Source organism: Amblyomma maculatum, chromosome 7 (genome assembly GCF_055883805.1).
Source record: "Amblyomma maculatum isolate TAMU_Amacu chromosome 7, ASM5588380v1, whole genome shotgun sequence".
Taxonomy (NCBI): domain Eukaryota; kingdom Metazoa; phylum Arthropoda; class Arachnida; order Ixodida; family Ixodidae; genus Amblyomma; species Amblyomma maculatum.
Window position 1 is genome coordinate 38,860,370 of NC_139350.1, and position 22,313 is coordinate 38,882,682.

At 44.0% G+C, this 22,313-nt stretch overlaps 1 long non-coding RNA gene across 1 annotated transcript; it reads right to left on the reverse strand.

Annotated features, from left to right (window-relative positions):
* Positions 1 to 539: 539 nt before the first annotated feature.
* LOC146183056 (uncharacterized) lies at positions 540 to 17,309 on the reverse strand. The gene is made up of 5 exons (XR_014708453.1): positions 17,211 to 17,309; positions 15,422 to 15,510; positions 11,931 to 12,011; positions 7,717 to 7,789; positions 540 to 593 (listed from the first exon to the last, which is right to left on the reverse strand). It is a non-coding gene; the product is annotated as an uncharacterized LOC146183056 (long non-coding RNA).
* Positions 17,310 to 22,313: the final 5,004 nt, after the last annotated feature.

Below are 22,313 nucleotides of genomic sequence, written 5' to 3' on the forward strand. Positions count from 1 at the left end.
CATAGCTCAAATGACCAATTATGAAGGAAACTACGCCATTTTTATAAGCACAAAATGCTTCCTTGATAACAGGTAGTGAACTCTCACCTATCCTGATTTTCTTAACTTGTCAATTTGGTCAACTTGAACTCTCTACAGTCCTAGCAAAAGTGTGCATAGCTCCAATGGTGTCCAATGCTTGTTGTTCGGAGGCACTTATTTGTGCACCAATTAATACAGACATCAGGCATTCGCAACTTCTAGATTTAAGCTATGCAATGCTCGGCAGGTCAGTGGTGCACGAGATGGATGAGAGGCGTTAGGAGTTTTTTCCTGCCTACTGGCTTGTTGTTTGCTGACTGCATTGCAGCAGGCGATGTTCCTTTTGCTCGTGTCTCACTGGCAACATATCAGAAGAGCTCGACAAGGAAGACAATCACCACACCCTTGATGACAATCATTACCTGCTACTGTGATGCTGAACAAATTATAACAGCCAACCACTTAATTTTGCCTAAACTGGACAGAAGAATCAAATATGACCATGAGAAGATATTTACCACTGCAGGTCACAGCCCTTCTTGCCTTCATCTTGAAGTAGTGCCACAAGGAATCTGCAAAATTAGGTAATAGGTAAAATCAGCATGGTTAAATATCAATATTACAATTTGACTTGGTACAAAGCTACAAACACCATCCATAATACTACAGTTAAGATACAACCTGCAAAGCAATATAGGAACAAAATGAAAGCAAGAACAACGCATGCAGCATCAATGACTGATACAACTCAACTATTTGCACAATTACTGTAAGGGGATGGGGAATTATAACCATGTAGATGACAAAAACTTTAATGCAATTAGAAATTGTGACACTGTTTGCACTATATACTACAGAAACTAGTGCAATATGGGTTGCAAGATAAGTTTGCATCAATTATAGACATCACAAGGCCAGTTACTTCCACTGTAGTACAAAGTACTGCCCTACTGATTTTCAATTATCACTGTTTCACTCTACCTGAAACCATATGCCCTGCATCAAGCATATTAACCTTATCTCTCTATCAAATTCTTTTCTATTCACAGCTTACAATTTCCTCTCTGAAACTGCTCCGCTACTGAAACTGACCATAAGTTTCTCTTATACCTTAGTTACTCGGCTGGCTTAACCACGGTTACCGAACTTAACCATGGTTAACCGCCAATCGCGGTTCGCTTCTGTTACACAGCTCACCGCCGTTCTCGGTTACAGCAGCTATTGCCAATTAAGTACAGTAGCCGAAGAGACGCAGTGATTGGCGGAATGAAGCTGCATTTACAAATATCCTATTTATAAATGGTCCCGAAGTGTCGTCCGACGAGGCGTCAGAAGCGTGGTCAAGCACCGCACGATGCCAGCACCTCCTCGACAGCCGTAGACATCACCGCGATGACCCCTCCTCCCGCAAATCGTACGCGAACTAAACAGCCTATCGCTAGTGCCAATGTCAGAAATGAAGTGAGCGAAATTTGTTGGTGTCTGGAATACTGAGCAGATAACCGCGACAAGCAAGATTCTGCTCAAGCCAAGCCAGCTACCGCCGGTGCAAATTGGGCTCAACCGCCCTGCTTGTACTAGCTCTGCGATTAATGCTTCGCCAAAGTACCATATCATTCTTTTACTATGGCAGATTAGGATTCACAAAGGTAGTTTCATGAGTAGACCAATTACGAAAGCGTCGCTCAGTTCCAAAGCACCGACTGCCACTTGTGCTTAGCTGTGGTTTGGTTTATGCTGGAATTACCCGACAAAGAGCTGCATTGGCATCCTTCGCCATGGCTTCAACAGTGCGTGGCTACGGTACATGGGCGGCTGTAGTAACTGATTAAGTAAAATGAATATGAGAAAGCTCAGTGTATAAGAAAAAGGTCAGCACTGTTAAACTCCTGGGTCTATTGCAAGCGCATGAAAGGAGGACAACGTTATGAATGACTGAAAGTGGGTTTCTCATATGACTACTCTTTTTGATGGACTTTTCGCTGCTCCAAGCCCCAATCCACTCTAAAGAACAATTACCGGCAACTATAGGGACCTAGAAATCATATTTCTAAGCTATGTACCTGCAACTTAAGAGACAATTTCATCATATAGTTTTCTGTAACATTTGCTTATATAGTGCGCTGCCAAACTTTCATCCTGGTCGATAAAAAAAGTTTCACACCTGTTTCCTCGTATAGATGCATCAATGTCATTCACAGGTTAATATACACATGAAGGCTTTTAGGAGTACTCTTATTTTGTTCGCTTCGCTCTATAGGAGAGGTGCATGAGCACAACTGCAATGTTCTCTATGAGCACTTGCAGTGAAATTTGAGCAATCTGCTCTTTTTTTATTATACTTGGAACATTTTTATTTAAAGGCACATCATCTTGTACTGCTTATTTTGCACCCCTCATAGCCAAATCTACTTTGGGGCATTAAATTCCATATACCATATGTACCACACTAAAATATACGGCTCGATCAGAGCTAGGTTTTACGTGAATATTTATTTCGTTCTGCAGATTCTCGATGATCTTCAAAAGAAAATTTACTGATCTGAAAAATAACACTGCATAACTTTGCCGGGATACTAACGATGTTCCCTCGCTTTCTAGAACTGGTTATGAAGTCACTCTTTGAAACTCGTGAAAGTGAAAACAGAAAAGCTACTTCAGAAGACCGGGCCTGTTTTGGCAATATCGGGCTGGAGTGACTGCTCAAGATAACTGCAGTTACCTTCGCAGCAGCTTCTGTGTCCTTTTCTGTACGAACACATGGGCACTGCAAGTGAATGGGTTGTCACAAGCAGTTTTCCTGTCTTCGATTAAGATTAAAGTTCTTATCACTTGAAAGTATATAAAACAAAATTTCCACAAGCTGCAGATGTTTGCTATTGCGCTCTTCGTTGTGCGGCCAAAAAGCAGGTGCGATATTTAAGAGTTGTGAACTACCTTATCAAGTTGCAGTGCAGATGTGCAATGTACGTTAGCCGCAAAGGCAATCAGTCGCTGAAGGGTCTACTTGTAGCGCTCACGCTGCCCTTTGCTCTCATCTTTATCTGACCGTAAGAAACATGAAAACAGGTGCCATCTTCTTGTGCCTCGTGGTATAACCAACTGTACCACAGTTTGCAGGAATATCCAGAACTATGCTTGAAAATCAAATAGATGGCTCGGGTTTTTGCCTACACCCCGAAAGTCACTGCTGTCACCAGTGCCACCGCATCTCCACTGACGTCACTGGCTGGCGCTTGTCTATATAGTATCAAAAGTGCGAGCAAAATGTCATCTAGCTCTGCAGACCCCTGTAAAATTAGGGAGCCATCTGTTTACTCTAAAACAGAACGCTTTTCGCATGCACTGTACTGCTCTAATGTTCAGTTATGAAGAAGACTGCACCATTTGTTATAAACAATATACACTTCCTTCAACAGCTTGTGGGGCAAATTGTTGCATGATACCCAGAAAAGTGGTGCAATGAAGTCAAACACGAAGACAAACACTGAACAAGCACACACTAATAACACAAAACGGAACCCCAGCTTTCACTTTCACACCCAAGCACAACTTCCTCCTCTACACCCAAGTACCATCACACAAAAACAACTCTTCTTTCCCAAGCACATATGCCTGGCCAACAACAGGTGTTAGTAACCCTCCCATCTAAGGTGAGGGATGGACTTTTTTTATTTCCTAAACTTGCCATAAGGCATACTATAGAAAATGCTCTACATGACCTTTACAAAAAGGTTGCAAAATAACAAAAATTCCACCCCTCACATCGTCCGGACAAGGCAGTGACAACTTCCACCGTTTAGACGCAAACTAAAAGATCACCACAAATTTGTAGCTGCCATGAATGATGTTCAGTCACAATACATCTAAAAGGAGAGTTCAGTTCATGAGTCTTAACAGGAAAAAGTACATCAAGGCAACTCTTCTTGCAGTCGCTGATCACTTCGGCCAATCTGCTCAGCTGCAGTTCATTACATACCGTGATGATATTTGCTCTACTAGCTTTCTTCTGCACAAGCACAAAATTCTTAATTCTTCCTAAACTCTTCAGGGTCGCCTTCTCTTCATATAGGCCAGCCAGAACCACCGTGAAGCCTCCTTTTTCCATATAAAGAAGATGTAGGTTATCCTCTAAAAACAGTTACATATCACGACTTTTAGAGTATGTTCCTGCGGTACTAGATCCATCTTCCAAGAAGTCCTTGGGGTACCATCCAGCCCATCCAATATTACCCTCATGCACCATGCAACCCTGGGGGCTTTGCAGTGGTAAGCCATCACAGTATGTAATGAACTGCAGCTTAGCAGATTGGCCAAGGTGATCAGTGATTGCAAGGGTTGCCTTGATGCATTTTTTCCATGTTATGACTCACAAACTGGATTTGCCTTTTAGGTGTATTGAGAGTGAATGCAATTTGTGGCAGCTCCAGATGTGTGGTGGTTTTTTTAGTTTGTTTTTAAGTGGTGAAAGTAATGACAGTTTTGTTTGGATAATGTGAGTGATAGACTTGGTCTTGTATTTGCTGCTTGGACGTTACCTGGGATGTGAGGGTTGTGAACATTTACTTTTGGCCAGACATAGCTACTTAGGAAAAAAGAGGTGTGCAAATGTGAAGTACTTGGGTGTAGAGAAGAAAGTTGTGCATTAATGACAAAGTTTGTATTCTGTTTTGTAATACAGTGGTAGTGTGCGCATGTGTTGTGTTTCATTCATAGTGTTTGTCTTTGTTGCACCACACTTCCTTGAGGTCAGGTAGTGAGCTCTCATTTATACTGATCATGTTAACTCAGAAATTCAGTCAACTTGGACTCTGCACGTTTATAGCAAAAGTGTATATAACTCAATGGTGTTCAACAGAGACATTTAGTTCCACACCAGTCAATACAGCCTTGGGCATTCATAAAATCTAGCTTTGAGTGGTGCAATGCTCGGCAACTCAGTGGTGCAAAGGATAGACGAGAGGTGTTGGGAGTTTGTTCCTACCCACAGGCACATACTTTGCTGACTGCATTGCAGTAGCTAGTGTTCCTGTTACTGGCTTCTTACTAGAGAAATTGAGAAATGTTTCACAGCAAAAATAATTGAACAAATGATGAGAATCATGAACTGCTACTAGTGAACAAATTATAGCAGCCAAGCACTTCTGCAATCTAGAGTTCCTCATTTGGAATGGGAGGGTGAGATCGCAAACAACCCATCAAGTTGACCCTTGGATCAGAGTGGCATCAGAGCTGCCACCCCTAAGCACAGTAATTTGCAGGGGTTGAACAAAATGCAGTAGCTTACTACTGCATGCTGATGCATATGTGCCAGATGATAGAGACCAAAAAAAAAGGAATTAGTGATTTAGCAAATAGCAAAGTTTCCAGAAGAAGAAATCAGCATGGGCAGGACATGTAGTGTGAGGAGAGAGTAACCAATGGACACTTAGCATAACAAACCAGATTCCAAGGGAAGGAAAGCTTAGCAGGGGCAACAGAAAGCTAGGTAGGCAGATGAGGTTAAGAAGTTCGCAGAGGTCAAGTGGATGCATCTATCACAGGACCGGGTTAATTGCAGCAATATGGGAGAAGCCTTTGCCCTGCTGTGGGTGTAGTCAGGCTGATTATGATGATGAAGGTGCATGTATATAATTGACAATTTTGACAAATGACAATAAATATGTAAAGTAAATATGTAAAATAAATATCAATGAGACAGCTGCACAGTGCAGTAGAGAACTATATTGACTGCCCAGAGAGCTAGCCTTGATGACAGAATGTGGAGCTGGAAAGGCTGATCACAGCACCATCACACTACCTCAGAGCAGGTAGAATGAGAGGAAGAAAATGGTTTACACGGAATGAAGAAACACTGGACAAGGGTAAATGGGGTATGGCTCAGGTCGCAGGTCGAGCCAACGATTCGACAAGTGGACTTGTCTTCGTCTGGGCAAAGTGATCATCACTGGCAGGGGTTTAAATACGCTTTTGCTTCCGAAAAAGAAAAGCTGGGGAGGGGAAAGTGGGTGAGAAGAAAGTATGTCCATGAAGTAAAAAAAGAATTCTTCAGTATGTATTTCTCAGGCTGAAACCAGGGATTCTGTGGCCTGCAAAAGAAGTAAAAGCAGCAGTACCAGGAAAAACCACAATACCCGGCAGATGATTAGTCACCACTTAAGCTGGTTTGGTGCAGATACACCTTACAAAGGGACAGGCTTTACAAAGAGCCCTGATAAGGCATATATCCAAGGGGGACAATTCTTAAAACTTTCTGCAAAGGTGTATGAGAGTGTGTGTGTGGGGGGGGAGAGGTACAAAGTCACGGATAATAACCACACAGAAAACCATAACTGGCAAGAAAACAAATGTTCGAGCAGAAATTCAAAGAAATCTGTTTAGAGGTGCATGTACAGGTTATGCTATTGTGGAAGGGAATAGAGTGTACATACATTGTGAATAAACAGTACAATTCACGCCATGTGATGTTGTTTTCCCAAATAGTTATGATGCAGAGGGAATATATTTAAAGGATTAATTTTAATGTTCCCTTAGATATATTTATTCCTGCTGGTTCCAATGTTCTAAATTTATGAATTAGATATGCCTCTCCATATTTTCTGTCCCTTGCAGATTTAAAGCCTGACTGGAGAATATGTAGGTTTTTGCCTGCGTCTGCCCGATGTCCATTAATCCTTATGTTCATTGGTTGCCCTCCATCTACGATGTAATGTTTATGACAGAAGGAGCATTCTAGAAGGTAGATATTCCCTCTGCATCATAACTATTCGGTAAAACAATCCCACATAGCATTAATTGTACAGTTTATTCACAACGCATGTACACTGTATTCCCTTCCACAATAGCATAACCTGTGCATGTTCCTCAAAACATTTCCTCCTTATCACTTGTTGCTTGAATTTGTCCTCGAACATTTTTTTTTCATGCCAGTTATGGTTTTCTGTGTAGTTATTATCCTGTGACTTTGTACTTCTCCCCCCCCCCCCACACACACACGCACTCATACACCTTTGCAGAAAGTTTTAAGAATTGTCACCCTTGGATATATGCCTTATCAGGGCTCTTTGTAAAGCCTGTCCCTTTGTAAGGTGTATCTACATCAAACCAGCTTAAGTGGTGACTAATCATTTACAGGGTATTGTAGTGTTTCCTGGTACTGCTGCTTTTACTTCTTTTGCAGGCCACAGAACCCCTGGTTCCAGCCTGAGAAATACATACTGAAGAATATTTTTTTTTCACTTCATGACCTACTTTCTTCTCAGCCATCCTACTCTCCCCACCCCTTCACACCTACTTTCTCCTCACCCACTTTCCCTTCCCCAGCTTTTCTTCTTCGGAAGCAAAAGCATATATTTAAACATCTACCAGTGATTATTGCTTTGCCCAAATGAAGATAAGTCCACTTGTCGAAACGTTGGCTCGACCTTCGAACTGAGGCATACCCCATTTATCCTTGTTCAGTGCTTCTTCATACCTCTCAGCAGGAGTGACTTGTGGTCAGTGGGCTGCCAAAGCTCAATGAATCAGGAAGACTGCATTTGTAATTAACGCTCAAACTCATTAAGTTGCACTCATCGAGTTATGTTTAGTTTTCACTACCAATGAATAAATACTGGTGAGAAAGAGCTGAAGACCATCTAAGAATACCATAAGCACTGTTTAATATTTTTTTCGGTATAATGAGCAGAAACACACCTTTTGACTGCTTTCCTGCCTCTTGTACGACTGCAGCATCACCCAAAGAGGCCTTGGCACTTACGGTGGTTCACTGTTATTGGAACAAAAACAACAATTATTGTTTTGCACCCACACAAATGATGTAAACATAAAAAAGGTTTTTAAATGTGTAACAGCAGCACAGCACATTCTAGTACAAAAAATGTTTTTCTTTTGTTTCAGTAAAAGGAAAATTTTAGCAGTGGAGGACAGCTAGCATGAACAGAACAACTCTGAAAGAAATAATCAAGATCCGTCATATCAATTATGATATACTAAAAGACAGTGGCTCGTGAAAGGGGTGCATGAGGTGTGGTCCGCACAGGTTGCAGCGCTCAGAGGGTGCAGCTGGGCAGTGAGAGAAAGGAAGTGGTGGGGAGCAAAATGAATTGTGTAAAAGCGTGCACTGGTACTGCTGAGACACTGACTGGAAAATGCGACTTTCTCATACGTGAATTGCTCTGTTTGGAGTTCTTGAAAACACAGGCCTTAGTTTATGCCAGAGACTCCATGCCAAATTAATGTTGGACTGGACCTGTGTACGTGTGTGCACCCTGAAAACACCAGCATTAATCTGATACCCATCAGAAAGCCGTGCACAAAAGCATGTTAGACAACACCCGTGGGCAGCCGTACTGCCATGCTTTTTTTTCTTTATATGCAGTTCACTCTCTTTTGCAAAGCAGGCACTGCTGGCAGTATCTGTCAGGCAGTTGTCATGTTCATTCATCTTCTGTGCCTTTCTCGCTCCTCGATCCAGTCACAACATCCGCCTCACACTTTCAAAATGCCGTAAGGCACAGTGGAATGGCAGGTCAGATCATAATGTGCTGACTACAAAAAAAATGAGAAGGAGGGCACCTTTAGAAAGGCCAAGTGCTTTAAAAGGAGACGTGAGAGTGAATGTACGCAAGGGTGCTCACGTAGTGCATTATACAGTTACCTATTTTCTCTGAAAAAGGCAAAGTCATTGTTAAAATGAGAAATTCAACTGAAAGCATTAACAAAGATGAGCCTGGAGATGCCCACTGTCTCCCAGCTCCAAAAGGCCATTTGGTGCTTAATGCTTTCTGTTGGTATGGCACTTATGAGCATTGGCAACTTTGCAGTCTGGATGTGGAAATCAATCTGCACCTTTTCAAGGTAAAAGTTGGCTTCCCATTCTTCTCATACTGGGCAACCACCTGTCTTAATTAAGCCGCTTAATTAAGTCAGTGAATGTCCTCACAACTTACACATGCTAGTGTTTCTGCCTTTTTTAGAAATCTGTGCGTTTGACGTAATGTTTTCCTGAATTGTCATTCGTGGGGCATTAGCACTGCGTGTAAGGGTTAAAATGAAAAAAAATACTTCACTCGCTCTACGTGGTTGGGTGCAAAAGCAAACTTGACTTCAAAGGAAACCATGAGGACAGAGGAGGAAGTTACGATTTGGTGCTTAAAACATGGGGAGGGGGAAGGGGGTGCCCCTCCATTGCACCGGGTGCAGGTGACCCTAGAGACGCTAGTGCTAAAAGTAATAAATGAATTCCTGTAAAATGTACCTTTTATTTGAGAATATTTTGAAAAATCTTCAATCATTGTATGGAAAATTCATTTGCCTTAGTATACCATGTCCAGAACAGCTGCTCCTGAACAAATTCATGACAGTGTATTGGTGAAACAATAGCAACAGCCAGAAAAGTAGAGAACTATTGCTCAAAGCAGTGAGACTGCAACTCGACACTATTACATCGCACCACTGGCTCGTCCCAGTGTACTCAAGTTCCCATCTTAGCATCCTCTTTAAGGAAAAGTACATGTGCCCTCATTCCCCCTCCCTCATAATTTAATGAGATTGGAGGAGGTTTCTCTTAGAAGGATAAGAGCTGGGGCGGCCCTTACCCCGTCGGTAACATGCCTATGGGAATCTCAAGCAGACATCGGACCAACCACATGCCCAAAGTGTTCCTCACCAGCTGAAGAAGTAGGCGTTCGCCACCTGCTGTGGACTTGTGCAGGGGCAAAGGCATCAAGGACACAGATTCTGCGGGAAGTGGGGCTAACCACAAGGAAAGAGGACTTTTCTAAATGGCTCACCGACAATGATAAGAGCGGGAGCCTGCTCCGGTTCCTTACGGAAAATAATTTACATGAGTTTCTATAATATACCTTATGGCAAGCTTTCGTAAAAAAAGGGAGTGATGGCAAACTTTCCCTTCCCTCTCAAGGCCACATGCCAAGATTGATAAATTTATAGTGTGCTATCCAGCTGTCCTGATGTTGATCGTCATGATAAAGAAGAGCGCATCCCACCAGTGAGAAAGCGCATCTTGCTGTCGCAGAGCAATTGGACGGCCGAAATTAGGTGATGTTTTTCGTGTTTTTTTAATACCTTGATGTTATTGTCAGTCACATCTCATCCTGCCAGTTTGGGCAACACGACCTAAGGCATTGCATCAGCCATTAACATGATGTGCACTTTTTACTCTAGAGCAATAAGTAACTGAAGCTAAACAAATTGCCATGGGCATTGATTGCTTGTTCTTTAATACTCTCTTCGGCATTGTTTCTGCAATGGGTTTGACATTTTTTTCAGTGAGTCGCCTGACAACAGCTTTAGTTTAACGGCTTGATACATCGTCCCTTATGCAAATGTTATGAGGAGATTATTAGGAATATGAATCACAAACATAATCCTTTATCATGAAAAATGAAAGGTGATAATAGCATCTGCTACCAAAAACCCAGTTCACACTGGAGGAACACAACAGCGGCACGAACAAAACACATTTGCCAGTAAGCTAGAAATTGTCACACAACAAACTTGTTTCCAAAGAGCTCAGAAACAAGGCACGTTGCTTGGGTGTTGCCTCGGGCAATGAAAACAGCATCCGTCTGCGTTTTGTGACTTTTCGCCAGCTGAGCAAAAATTCCGGCAACAACAGACCACCACAGCATGTACGTAAAGGTAACTGACCGTTTTTTAACAGTTTGCATGCATCAAGACAGCACTTAAAAAAACTCTTCATCGCTCTGTTGCATGCCGTAGTACGGTGCCTTGGAAGCCGTCAGACAGGCTGCCAATAAAACCAGCGGTGCTGGTGCCACGTTTCCCTTCTCCTCCATGCACAGTATTTGACCACAGAAATGAGCACGCAGGAAGTATGGGACCATACGAGTGGCTATGCTAGAGGAGAAGTGAAGGAGCATTGCGAAAGGTTTTTTTTTCAGTGAGACAAGGAGCTCGCCAAGTGTTCCCGTAGAAATTTCCACTGAGTAGCTGGGTGACAGGTACATATTTTCGGACAGTTATTGTTGAAGTGGCGAGATGGTTGCCAGAGCTATGGAAATGTGCTGTTGCCAGACAATGGTTGACCAAATGTTTCCGTAGTGTGAACCAGGCATAAGAGTTTACTTAGTGTGACAATATGCTTCTATCAAAAATAATGACTTGTTTCAGTAGACTCGGCATCAAATCCGACGGTAACTTCTTACTGGACTGAGGGCACTCTTATGATAACCAAAAAGATTATTCATCTGATTTCATCCAAAAACTTGAATAACTTACCATATGAGATCCACATGCTCCTAAAAATATGCCACGGCACCTACTTTAAACAGTGCTAAGAGGACTCACTGAACAGGATATCAAGCCCATTGCAGAAGTGCAGAGACAATAATAAAGACAGTATCCAAAAAGAAGTAGCACTGCAGCTAAGCATGCCATCTCTTACTGTACAGGGTTGAAGTGCACATTAAAGTAGCCACCGATGCTGCATCTCGGGTAGTTTTTGTTTTTCAGCATACTAGGCCGCAGTACCTTAATTTCAGCAGTTTGATCACGGCCGTCCCACTGCTTTGCCACGGTGCAATGTACACTCCTCTTCATTACAACCATAAACAGCAGAGCTGCCGAATGCCACACTAAAAATTTATGTCTGGCAATTTCCCACGCAAGAGTAAGAGTGAAATTTTTCATAACTCATGGCACTTTGGCCACAAGCAAGCGGCACTAAACAACAGTGTAGCCCTACTGATGGTCTGTGGCAATGAGTGGTGGCCAATTTAGTTTTTCAGCTGACAATACATGCCATATACTACATAGAATGTACAAGGCTCAAGCATTTGTGTTCTTATGATTTTAGCAAGATTCATAAAAATTCTGTGCCTGTGAGAACATGCAAATGTCTGAAAAGCATAAACATTTCCTACCTGATGGCTGTGGCAGAGGTAGAAGTGGGGCAGTACTGCTGTGGGACCTATGGTTCGTACTAGCTGACAGCTGGTTTGGGACTGAAAGGTAAAGAAATACAGCGGATTGTTTCATTTCTAACAGATATCTCTGACACTTTCAAAATTTTGCAATCTACTGCAACTTAGGTTTATGCAACTCAAACGGGAAGGAAGTAAAACATTCCCCTCCTCCTCCTCCTCCTCCTCCTCCTCCTCCTCCTCCTCCTCCTCCTCCTCCTCCTCCTCCTCCTCCTCCTCCTCATCATCATCATCATCATCATCATCATCATCATCATCAGCCTGGTTATACCCACTGCAGGGCGAAGGCCTCTCCCATATTTCTCCACTTAACCCGGTTCTGTGCTGGCTGCATCCACTTGACCCCTGCAAACTTCTTAATCTCATCCGCCCACCTAGCTTTCTGCCGTACCCTGCTACGCTTTCCTTCCCTTGGAATCCAGTTTGTTACCCTCAGCGAGCATCGGTTATCCTCTCTTCGCACTACATGTCCTGCCCATGTCCATTTCTTCTTAATTTCTACTAGAATGTCGGTAACTTGAGTTATTTCTCTGAACCACTCGGCACGCTTTCTATCTCTTAATGTTACGCCTACCATTTTTCGTTCCATAGCCCTCTGGGTTGTCCTCAGCTTAAGTAGAACTCTCTTGGTTAGCCTCCACGTTTCAGCCCCATAAGTGAGTACAGGCAAGATGCAACTGTTGTATACTTTCCTCTTGAGCGATACCGGTAAGCTGCTAGTCATAATTTGCGAGTGTTTGCGAAATGCGCTCCATCCCAATGTTATTCTTCTTCTTATTTCCTTTTCGTGGTCCGGATCTGCGGTTACTACCTGTCCTAAGTAGACATATTCGCCTACTACTTCCAGTATTTCGCTACCTAATGTAAACTGCTGTTCCTTCCCGAGGCTGTTGAACATTACGTTAGTCTTCTGCATATTGATTTTCAAGCCTACCTTTCTACTTTTCCTTTCTAGGTCACCAATCATTATTCGCAGTTCATCCCCCGAGTTGCTTAGCAAGGCAATGTCATCAGCAAATCGCAGATTACTGAGGTATTCTCCATCTACCCTTATCCCTAACTGCTCCCATTCCAAGTCTCTCAATACTTCCTCTAAACAAGCTGTGAATAGTACTGGGGAGATTGTGTCTCCTTGCCTAACACCTTTCTTTATGGGAATTTTGTTACTTTCTTTATGCAGAACTATGGTTGCTGTGCAGCCACTATATATATCTTCCAGCACTTTCACGTACGGCTCGTCTACCCCCTGATTTCGCAATGCCTGCATCACCGCCGTGGTTTCAACTGAGTCAAATGCTTTTTCGTAATCAATGAATGCTATGTATAAGGCCTGGTTATATTCCGAGCATTTTTCTATCACCTGATTGATGGTATGGATATGATCGCTGGATGGATCCGCTGGACAGGCCGCCAATGGAAACTGACCCTGGCAACGTTTAATGCTAGAACCCTAGCTAGTGAATCTAGTTTAGCAGTGCTGTTAGAGGAACTAGAGGGTATGAATTGGGATGTCATAGGGCTTAGTGAGGCTAGGAGGCCGAATGAGGCATATACTATACTGAAGGATGGGCATGTACTGTGTTATCGAGGTTTACCAGAGAGGCGACAACTAGGAGTAGGTTTCCTTGTCAATAAGTATATAGCGGGTAATATAGATGAATTCTATAGTATTAATGAGAGGGTTGCAGGCATCGTAATTAGGCCTAATAAGAGGTATAAACTGAAGGTTGTACAAGCCTATGCACCTACATGTAGTTATGATGACCAGGCAGTTGAAAGCTTCTATGAAGATGTAGAATCGGCAATGCGAAAAGTAAAGACGCAGTATACTGTACTAATGGGCGACTTCAATGCCAGGGTAGGGAAAAAACAGGCAGTAGGTGACTATGGCATTGGTTCTAGAAATAGCAGAGGGGAGTTACTAGTTGAGTTTGCAGAGCGCAATAACTTACGAATCATGAATACCTTCTTCAGCAAACGGAAGAACCGGAAATGGACATGGAAAAGTCCTAATGGGGAGACTAAAAACGAAATCGACTTCATAATGTGTTCAACCCCCGCTATTATTCAAGATGTAGAGGTAATCGGGAAAGTGCGATGCAGTGACCACAGGATGGTGAGGTCCCGAATTAGCCTAAATCTGAAGAAGGAACGCAACAGATTAGTAAGAAAGAAACCCATCAACGAATTAGCGGTGAGGGGGAGGGCAGAAGAGTTCAGGATGTCGCTACAGAATAGGTATTCAGCTCTAACTGAGGATGGCGACATTACCCTAGAGGCAAGGAACAATAGTTTCAGAGATATCATTACTGAGTGCGCGGTAGAAGTAGGCGGTAGGATAGTTAGAGAGGATACCGGTAAGCTGTCTAAGGAGACGAAAGATTTGATTAAGAAACGCCAGAGTATGAAAGCTTCCAATCCAACAGACCAGATCGAATTGGCCGAAATATCAAAGCTAATCAATAAGCGCAAGGTGGCCGACATAAGGAAGTATAACATGGAGAAAATTGAGCATGCTTTAAAGAACGGGGGAAACCTTAAAACGGTAAAGAAGAAATTGGGCATAGGCAAAAACCAGATGTATGCGATAAGGGACAAGGCGGGCAACGTCATCACTAATACGGAAAAGATAGTCAAAGTAGCCGAGGAGTTCTATACAGATCACTACAGTAGCCAAAGTAGTCAGGAGCATAATGAGATTGGCGGTAAGGAAAAACAGTCAGACGTTCCACCAGTGACGAAGGACGAGGTCTAGAAAGCACTAGAAACTATGAAAAGGGGGAAATCAGCTGGAGAGGATCAGATAACTACAGATTTGCTTAAGGACGGGGGGATATCGTGCTAGAAAAACTGGCCACCCTGTATACGCAGTGCCTGGTGTCATCGACGGTACCGGAACCATGGAAGAATGGAAACATTATCCTCATTCACAAGAAAGGTGACTCTAAGGACCTTAAAAATTACAGACCAATCAGCTTACTGTCTGTTACATATAAGGTATTTACTAAGTTAATCGCCAATAGAATCAGGACAACCTTAGACTGCAATCAAGCAAAGGATCAAGCAGGGTTTCGGAAACGGTACTCTACTATCGATCATATCCATACCCCTCATCTTAAGTTTTTTTATTTCTGAAGACCACTGGTACTATTTTACCCTCCACCTCTGTAAGAGGACACTTCAGAGACACTGACAAATGAATTTTAAAGGACACTGAAAAGTCCGGTTACACTAGCATGGCCCTAAAGCCACTACGGTAGTCTGAGTGGTTATTCCTGTACTTTCATTTACAGTTTATAGTACATACCACCCTGTTTAGCATGCAGTCGGTTCATGCATTTGAATCCTTAGATTTACAGCAGGAAGGCACTTTACGAACGTTATGCATATTAGTGAAGAACATGAGAATATCTGTAAAAGCAAAAACTCACACTTGGTGGCTACAGTGGAAGTATGAGCAGTGCAGTGCTGCTGGGGGAACTATGGCTTGTATCAGCTAAGGCTGGCTTGGGACTGAAAGCTAAAGGAGCACATAAGATGGTTTCATTTCCAGCAACTATCTCTGACACAACATTCTAAAATATTCACTCTTTTGCAACTTAGGTGTATTGTATTTGGATTCTTACATTTGCTCTTTAATTCCCATGGTTTGAGTACTTGCAAGTTTTGAAAACCACTGGGACAATTTTACACTCCTCCAAAGTAAGCGGGCACCTTAGAGGGACTGAAAACTAAATTGAAAAGGGCACTGAAAGGAAATGGTGTGTCAGGTTGCACTGATTGCCATGCATCAGATGACAGCAAATATGCTCTGTACCAAATATTTGCTTTTATAACCAAAATATTTGTATTAAGGCAAAAACCTGCGGCACCATTAGAGGCACATTACTCAAATCGGTCATGAATGACATAAATATGATAGCTTTCAAGGAACCTTGTCAGTGGGAAACAGCTATTGAAATATGAGGACAGTAGAGTGGCAATTCAAGAAAAGAATTCAGTTTGCACCTCTGCACCTTGTTAAAGCAAGTAAAGCAGTGGCACTTCTCTGCTGTTTAGCAGTTAGCTTAGTTTCTGCAGATTAATTAGTTACCCTAACAATCGTATGAAAGGATTGTTGTCAGGCAAAAGGCCAGTCAATTGTTAAAAAAAATTATTGAAAGCATCGTTGCAAGGCAAAAGACCAGTCAATTGCTAAAAAAAATAAGCATCGTTGTCAGGCAAAAGGCCAGTCAATTGCAAAAAAAAAATAAATAATGAAAGCATCATTGTCAGGTAAAAGGCTAGTCAGTTGCTTAAGAAGAGTAATGAAAGAATTATGTTTTGAAAAGAATTGTTGTCAGGCGAACAACCAGTCAATTGATAAAAAAAAATGAAAGAATCGTTTCGCGTCGGCGCTGGTATGCGTGCCGCTACAGGGATTCTACTACTTCCAAAACGTCGCCGCACGCTCGTCGGACCACCACGTCGATTTGCACTGCAGAGCCGTGATACAGTGCAGCCAGAGCTCGTGCTTCTATAGGGCGTAGGGCGATCTTTCCTCTCTCTTGCGTGCACTCCGTGCTTCTGGACTGCACTTGCGGTTCTTTGACTTTGTGAAACTAAAGTAGGCTATGAAACTCACTGCAAAACCCAGTAGAGCTGCGTCTAGCTGGACCACAACTATCGCGCAACCCTTCTTTGTGTGTAAAAAAAAGGGGGGGGGGGGTCGCGGACTCCGTAAATAGCTTGGTAGACCCTTGCCTGGGATCCACGGTGCTGATATTGCGCACTTTGTCTCATGATTTGTTTTTCACGAAAGGGGGGGGGGGAGGGGGTTGTTTATATTGCGCACAATTTGTCTCGTAGTTGCCCACGATTTTTTTTTTCAGAGGTATCGCGCGAACGGGCCCCACAAATCTATCGATGGTCCCTTGGGGTCCGCAGTGTTTATATTGCACACTTTGTGCCGTAGTTACGCATGATTTTTTTTTTTACAGCTATCGCGCGAACGAACTCCGCAAATCTCTTGTTGGATCATTGGGGTCCGCGGTGTTTATATTCACACTTTGTCCTGTAAGTTACTCATGAATCTTTTTTATCCGCGCAAGTCGTGGAATATGTGTCTGCATATTTACTTGATCTGATTTTCAAACCTCAAATATAAATAACTGAATTCACAATGGTGACATGTCTAAATAAGAGCCGCTTGAATACATACAGAAGTGGAGAAAGGCTTACCTGTCGATGTACTCACCCCTGCATCCGACCGCGTACCGAGACGACACAGAAACACTCGAGACGGCGACGGACCCACCGCTGTTAGTTAACGACGCTCGCTGGGACTAGGAAAGAAGCCGATGCCGACTTGACACGCAGGTAGAAGTAAAATACGGCAGAGAACACAAAGCGCGAAGCCCACCGAGATTCAACCAAGCAAACGGACATTTGCAAACAGCTGCGTAGTACGGTAACTGTGGAGCAGCGACTCGTGAGAAGGCGCAGACGATATATATAAATACAAACACGCTAATAATTATTTGAGGCTATTTTAATATTAAAACAAAAATTAATCTGGTTTTTGAAAGGTTTTTGAGAGCCAAAGTAAAGCTTTAGTTTTCTTTAATTTTTAACCAATGGTAAGCATTGGCAGCCCTTCCGCGGGAAGTTTGAAATTGTGGATTGTTGCAGTATGCGTGCTTTTGCCCGCATAAATTAGCACAATGGTATCCCGGAATCCCGGCAAATCGCAGATTACTGAGGTATTCTCCATCTACCCTTATCCCTAACTGCTCCCATTCCAAATCTCTGAATTCTTCCTCTAAGGAAGCTGTGAATAGTACTGGGGAGATTGTGTCTCCTTGCCTAACACCTTTCTTTATGGGAATTTCGTTACTTTTTTTATGCAGAACTATGGTTGCTGTGCAGCCACTATATATATCTTCCAGAACTTTCACGTACGGCTCGTCTACCCCCTGATTTCGCAATGCCTGCATTACCGCCGAGGTTTCAACTGAGTCATATTCTTTTTCGTAATCAATGAATTGAAGTCCCCCAAATAAAAAATGTTAGCGTTGGGATACCGCTCAGTTAATTTAGCTAATATAATATTTAGCTTTTTTAGGTGTTTGTTCAGATCTGTTCCAGATTTCGTTCGCAGCTTCTTGCATTTCATTTTTTGTAGCAAGTTCCATGCAAGTAGTTACTGGTAGTTATTAGGTAGACACACCCATTGTCCTAACAATCACTAATGCAAAGCAAGAAAGCCAACGTTACAGGCTACTTTATTGTTTAGCGCCGAGGCTAAGCCCATTTTAGAGGTGTGTCATTCTCAAACATTTCGATAAGCTTGTACTGGCTGCTCACTGTTTACAGCGACGCAATTATTAGAAAAGAAGCCCTTATAATATGCAAAAAGGCCTTGATGCAAGAAAAGCCTTGATAGTTTAATTATTTGGCCAATTGCAGGCTCTTCGGGACTCGCGTTACCTCTCTTTGTTCGGCCATAAGCTCAGGACTGTAACTTTTCAAACTTTGTATTTGTACTGCTGCTGGTTTTCTTTTTGCTCTGTTCCTCCCCCTCCATCAACAATATTTTGCAGTGAGCGCTAAAACTCGCACACCGCGCTCCCCCGCATCGCAAAGACGGCTACTGTGCAAATTACGACCTAAATCACCACGCAGTACCCTGGCACCGCACAAATTGTGCTACTGGAAGCCTCCTCTGAACTGCTGTCTTGACACGCTGGGTTGCTACGAATGCGAAGCCACATTCTGAACTATCAGAACCATTCATGTCGCTGACAATATTTCTCGACTAGCTTTACTTCGCGTTCGCGTAGCTGACCGCACAGAGCGCGTCGCTTCGACAGAGCGCGAATGTTCATACCGAACAGGTATGGGAAAGTATTGCGGATGATCCAAAAATTCCCTTCACGTCTTGCTGCGGGTTGTGTGTTAGCGCGCTATGATATTCAAGGAAAACTTCACTGCAGGCTGCTAAACTCTGCGGTTGGTCCTTTTCTCCTTTGTTGCCAAGCTACAACTCAGCGTTATCGTTGGCAACTGTGCCAATCACAGTGTACATTGGGAACAGCTGTAATAATGTGCCCAGCCATGTTATGTTAGCCTCAAAACTGTTGCAATACGTATACGCCAAACCCTCTATGTTGCGTTTCAGTGCAGCGTCTGGGATTGTAGCATGAGCGACGGGTTAAACATAGGATAAAAAGGCAATAAAAAGAAGAAAGTCCTTCTTCGGAGTACCTCTCTACAGAGCGCTTCTAAAAGAAGCCATCGTTACACGCTAAACAGAGCCAAGTAAAAGACAAAACCTCCGTGCTAGTTAATAACTTTTGGTCTTTGGGGGCTGCTGAGAAAAGGTGCTTAAGCATCCACTTCCATTCTGACACTGTGAACATGCATCTTTATTGTATTATTGCTGTTCATCTTTTCTTTTTTTAGTTTTGTTCATCCCCTTACTTCAATTGAGAAGCGAGCACAAGCGCGGAGCTCCCCTGACGCCCTTGAATGCTGACGCTCTGTAAGTTGACGAGCTGGCATTATCATCAGCTGCGAAATCTACTGCCACAGCTGTTTCGAATCTAAAGGCAGCTGTAAGGCGCCTTAATAGGCCCCCATAGCCCACCAAGAAGATGGGTAAGACGAACTCAACATATGGGGTTTCAGTGCTGACGCCATGCTTTCCGGTGCGAGCAGCAACTCAAACATATATTGAGCAGTAATAAAAATGTGTCCTTCCTCACTCACGTTCTCTGCATCACCCTTATCAAAGTGAGCTGCACCATACCCACTGCAGGCCGAAAACCTTCCCGGCTTTCCGCGAATAAACCCAGTTATCTGCTAGCCGCATCCACTTTACCTCTTCACACTTCCTAACCTCCACTCCTACGGAACTTCCTCTCATCCTCTGCTACGCTTTCCTTCCCTGACCTATTTTGTTTCTCTTAGCGCCCATCTGTTATTTTTCGCACTGCATGAATTCCTCCTTCTTGATTCCCACTGAATCGCAAGATTTAATTCCACTGAGGTATTTCACTGACCCACTCTGCACGCTTTCTATCTCTTTCCGTTGTGCCTATACCATATTTGACTCCGTAGCCTTCTGCATTGGTCGCAAGATAAGTTGAGGACAAAGGTTGAGCAAGGCTTCCTTCCAAAGCGTATTATATACGACGGCAGTGAGGAAGCAATATTTAAATTTTTGTCGCCCATAACCTTGTGCAAAAGCCGAAGAGTAAATAAGCGAGACAGCGCTAAAACATCTTGAGTGTAGCGTACCCAGAATAGTGAAGGCTATAGTATTTTGTAGCCTGCGACTGGAAATATGCGGCCTTACTAAACATGTTAATAAAGCTCTTACAAACTTGCAACGCCATTAGTGCAGAGAGGGAGAGCAGTATCTGCGGTTATTACTGGCTGGTAATTTCAGGCAAGCTCTGAGCAGAAGCAGAAAAAAAAGCGAAGAAAAATTGAACAAAGGAATTTAAAAAAAATGCATTGTGAAGAACACGGACCTCTCGCTAGACGCGAACGAAGAAGACTCCGTCTGTCGCTTGCTATCATGCAGAGCCTCTCAGTTTGCTCTGGATTGCTCCGCTGCTACCGGAGACCTCGACGTCGTCAAATAACCCTTTTTCTACATTTGCTGCAGGTGCGGGGAGTCAAGCATGCTTCGGAATGTCGAGGGGCCTCAAGGGATAACGTACATGGACCATACTTCGACCAGGAAGCTGCCCTGCCCCCTCAAAAAGAAGTGTTCTAAGAGAGCTTCCAAGACGTCATTTTTGCTCATCCCTAGCCTCCACAGCCCTCGACGATGGGCTCTTGGCGCCAACAAATATAAATCGCAACAGCTGAGCAAGGAGAGCTTTTTGTCTCTCCTCGGGCTACAGCCCCGCAGCCCTCGACGATGCACTCTTGACGACGAAAACTCTAAATGGCCACATCTGAGCAAGGAGAGCTTCTTGCCTCTCCCCGAGCTACAGCCCCACAGCCCTCGACGATCGACTATTGGCGCAGAAACCTCTAAATCATCACAGCTGAGCAAGGAGAGCTTCTTGTCTCTCCTCGAGCTACAGCCCCTCAGCCCTCGGCGATCGACTATTGGCGACGCAAACTCTAAATCGCCACAGCTGAGCAAGGAGACCTTCTTGTCTCTCCCCGAGCTACAGCCCCGCAGCCCTCGACATTCGACTATTGGCGCAGAAAACTCTAAATCGCCACAGCTGAGCAAGGAGAGCTTCTTGTCTCTCCTCGAGCTACAGCCCCGCAGCCCTCGACGATCGACTATTGGCGACGAAAACTCTAAATCGCCAAAGCTGAGCAAGGAGAGCTTCTTGTCTCTCCCCGCGCTACAGCCCCGCAGCCCTCGACGATCGACTATTGGCGCAGAAAACTCTAAATCGCCACAGCTGAGCAAGGAGAGCTTCTTGTCTCTCCTCGAGCTTCAGCCCCGCAGTCCTCGACGATCGACTATTGGCGACGAAAACTCTAAATCGCCACAGCTGAGCAAGGAGAGCTTCTTGTCTCTCCTCGAGCTACAGCCCCGCAGCCCTCGACGATCGACTATTGGCGCAGAAAACTCTAAATCGCCACAGCTGAGCAAGGAGAGCTTCTTGTCTCTCCTCGAGCTACAGCCCCGCAGCCCTCGACGATCGTCTATTGGCGACGAAAACTCTAAATCGCCACACCTGAGCAAGGAGAGCTTCTTGTCTCTCCCCGAGCAACAGCCCCGTAGCTCTCGACGATCGGCTATTGGCGCAGAAATCTCTAAATCGCCACAACTGAGCAAGGAGAGCTTCTTGTGTCTCCTCGAGCTACAGCCCCACAGCCCTCGACGATCGACTATTGGCGCAGAAAACTCTAAATCGCCACAGCTGAGCAAGGAGAGCTTCTTGTCTCTCCTCGAGCTACAGCCTCGCAGCCCTCGACGATCGACTATTGGCGCAGAAAACTCTAAATCGCCACAGCTGAGCAAGGAGAGCTTCTTGTCTCTCCTCGAGCTACAGCCCCACAGCCCTCGACGATCGACTATTGGCGACGAAAACTCTAAATCGCAAAAGCTGAGCAAGGAGAGCTTCTTGTCTCTCCCCGAGCTACAGCCCCGCAGCCCTCGACGATCGACTATTGGCGCAGAAAACTCTAAATCGCCACAGCTGAGCAAGGAGAGCTTCTTGTCTCTCCTCGAGCTTCAGCCCCGCAGTCCTCGACGATCGACAATTGGAGACGAAAACTCTAAATCGCCACAGCTGAGCAAGGAGAGCTTCTTGTCCCTCCTCGAGCTACAGCCCCGCAGCCCTCGACGATCGACTATTGGCGCAG